We start from the raw sequence: 3,871 nt of genomic DNA, 5'->3' as shown, positions 1-3,871 counted from the left end.
AACTAATTTTGCTTGTATATTGCATGTGCAGGTTGAGAAAATTATTTTTGTAGTGTTCTTCTTAGGGGAGCAAGCGAAGACAAAAATATTGAAAATTTGTGAAGCATTTGGTGCAATTTTCTATTCTGTACCCGAAGATATAATGAAACAAAGGCAACTAACTCAAGAAGTATGCTGTTAAATTGACTGGCTGCATTTTTCCACATGCTTGCAATGTTCATTTTATTTTTGATTGATGTTTGTGTAGCACATTATGTAGTTTAGTTTTCTTATGACAAGCAAAATATGTATGGGCCTTTTTGTCTTTACGGGATACATGTATTTCTATATTTCTCATTTTGTTGCAGGTTTTGTGTATGATACACGGAACATGCTGAATTTTGATGTTACAAAAAAATGTCTTGTCAGAGAGGGTTGGTGTCCAATAATTTCCAAAACTCAGGTACTTTGGTCTCCTCTTATGTCATTCTTGTTTTGGGCAAAAATATCTGCAGTTGCTTCCATTATTTATTACATACCTTTTTGTCTTTATGGGATACATGTATTTCTATATTTCTCATTTGTTGCAGGTTTTGTGTATGATACACTGAACATGCTGAATTTTGATGTTACAAAAAAATGTCTTGTCAGAGAGGGTTGGTGTCCAATAATTGCCAAAACTCAGGTACTTTGGTCTCCTCTTATGTCATTCTTGTTTTGGGCAAAATATCTGCAGTTGCTTCCATTATTTATTACATATTTCCTTTTGTTCTTATAATGATTGTTGATCTTACAATATAAGTATCATTTTTCTTAAAAATATCTTACGAAAAATATTTCTTATTTTTTCCATACTTCGATTACATCACAGTAACCTTAAACAAGAATAAACCTCTTTGTGAATAAGCCAAGCCATTATGGGTTCTGGGTTGGGTCTTATCAGTTCAGATCCGTGCCATGATTTACAATTCATATTTGCAACTGACTGCTTTAATGGTGTAATTGGTGATTTGATTTTAATAGACTTACTCATCTCGGTGGTCAAAGATAATTTGTTAGGAATAAGAAGATTTCTTAGTTTTTTGGAAGGTTTTGGAGGCACTGATTTAGTTTTCTTTCCTTGTAGATTGGTTTGGTTTTGAAGAAGTTGTTTGAAGATGGTATCGTGAAGCACAAGGATTTGTTTATTACCTTCAAACTCTGGTTTGACTTTATGCTCCTTATAATGCTTGTCATTTTGATATTTGCTGTTAATTAGTTTTAATTGCTTTGTCCTTCCTTCTTTCATTTTTTTAAGCCAATTTTGCTTGAAAATTTATACAAAGTAATTGATGCTTCTAATTGGATGCCTTTTGAAATGATCTTTGTTTATTTGGAGTTTGTCTTGCATATATATATATAGGACTTGTAGGGACATACAGGATGTAATTAGCAGATGTAGGGATGTCACAGCCAGTTTTCCCATGAAAAATAGGACCTGTGACAATAGACGGAATGCAATTAGCATATGTAGGTTGGGAGTTAGAGCCAAAAACGCTTTAAACTTAACCAAAAAAAAAGGCGTTAAGGAGGTGAAAATGCGAAGTAGCCCCCGAACCACTGTACAGATGTCACGGTCACCTTCTCCGTGACAAATAGGACCTATGACAATAGATGAAATGTAATTAGCACGTGTAGGTTGGGAGTTAGAGCCGAAAACGCCTTAAATTTAACCGAAAAAGTGCGTTAAGGGAGCGAAAATGCGAAATAGCCCCCGAACCACAGTATGGATGTCACAGACAATTTCCCCACGACAAATAGGACCTGTGATAATAGACGGAATGTAATTATCAGGTGTAGGTTGGGAGTTAGAGCCGAAAACGCCTTAAACATAACTGAAAAAGGGTGTTAAGGGGGCGAAACTGTGAAACAGCCCCCGAACCACCGTACAGGTGTCACGGCCATCTTTCTCATGACAAATAAGACCTTTGACAATAGACGGAATATAATTAGTACATGTAGATTGGGAGTTAGAGCCGAAAATGCCTTAAACTTAATCGAAAAAGAGCGTTAAGGGGGCGAAAATGCGAAACAGCCCCCGAACCATTGTACGGATGTCATGGACACCTTCCCCATGACAAATAGAACTTGTAACAATAGAAAAAATGTAATTAGCACGTGTAGGTTGGGAGTTAGAGCCAAAAACGCCTTGAACTTAACTGAAAAAAGCATTAAAGGGGCGAAACTGCGAAACAGTCCCCGAACCACCATTCGAATGTCACGGCCAAATTTCCCGTGAAAAATAGGACCTAGAACAATAGATGGAATGTAATTAGCACGTGTATGTTGGGAGTTAGAGTTGAAAACGCCTTAAACTTAACCGAAAAATGGCATTAATGGGCGAAAATGCGAAACAGCCCCCGAACCACCGTATGGATGTCACAGCCAGCTTCCCCATGAAAAATAGGGCCTGTGACAACAGATGGAATGTAATTAGCACTTGTAGGTTGGGAATTAGAGCCGAAAATACCTTAAACTTTACCGAAAAGGGTGTTAACAAGGCGAAACTGCAAAACAGGCCCCGAACCACTGTATAGATATCACAGCCAGCTTCCTCATGACAAATAAGACTTGTGACAATAGACAAAATGTAATTATCATGCGTAGGTTGGGAGTTAGAGGCGAAAACACCTTAAACTTAATCGAAAAAGGGTGTTTAAGGGGCGAAACTGCGAAACAACCCCTGAACCACCGTATGGATGTCATGGCCACCTTCTCCATAAAAAATAGAACCTGTGACAATAGATGAAATGTAATGAGCATGTGTAAGTTGGGAGTTAGAGCCGAAAACGCCTTAAACTTAACCAAAAAATGGCATTAATGGGGCAAAATTGCGAAATAGCCCCCGAAACCACAATTTGGATGTCATGGCCACATTTTTTGTGACAAATAGGACCTATGAGAATAGACAGAATATAATTAGCATGTGTATGTTGGGAGTCAGAGCCGAAAACGTTTTAAACTTAATCGAAAAAGGGCGTTAAAGGGATGAAAATACGAAACAGCCCCCAAACCACCGTATGGATGTCACATCCAGCTTCCCCATAACAAATAGGACCTATAACAACAATTAGAATGTAATTAGCATGTGTAAGTTAGGAGTTAGAGCCGAAAACGCCATAAACTTAACCCAAAAATGGCATTAAGGGGGCGAAACTGCATAACAGCCCCCGAACCACCATACGGATGTCACAGCTAGCTTCACTGTGACAAATAGGACTTGTGAAAATAGATGGAATGTAATGTTCATGGGTAGGTTGGGAGTTAGAGCTGAAAATGCCTTAAACTTAATCGAAAAAGGGCATTAAGGGGACGAAAATACGAAACAGCCCCCGAACCATCGTAAGGACGTCACAACCAGCTTCCGTATAACAAATAGGATCTGTGACAATAGACATAATGTAATTAGCATGTGTAGGTTGGGAGTTATAGCTGAAAATGCCTTAAACTTAACCGAAAAAGGGCGTTAAGGGGTCGAAAATGTGAAACAGCCCCTGAACCACTGTACGGATGTCACGGCTAGCTTTCTCATGATAAATACGACTTGTGACAATAGATAAAATGTAATTAGCACACGTAGGTTGGAAGTTAGAGCCAAAAACGCATTAAACTTAATCGAAAAAGGGCATTAAGGGTGCGAAAAAGCAAAACAGCCCCCGAACCACCATATGGATGTCAAAGCCTGATTCTTTGTGACAAATAGGACCTGTGACAATAGACGGAATGTAATTAACATGCGTAGGTTGAGAGTTAGAGCCGAAAACGCATTAAACTTAATCGAAAAGGCGTTAAGGGGGTGAAAATGCGAAACAGCCCCCGAACTACTGTATGGATGTCACAGCCACCTTCCCTG

The sequence above is a fragment of the Camellia sinensis genome, chromosome 9 (assembly GCF_055761805.1).
Source record: "Camellia sinensis isolate YWXY chromosome 9, ASM5576180v1, whole genome shotgun sequence".
In the NCBI taxonomy this organism is placed as follows: Eukaryota; Viridiplantae; Streptophyta; class Magnoliopsida; order Ericales; family Theaceae; genus Camellia; species Camellia sinensis.
The sequence above is the reverse complement of the archived record's forward strand: the minus strand, read 5'-3'. Positions refer to the sequence as shown.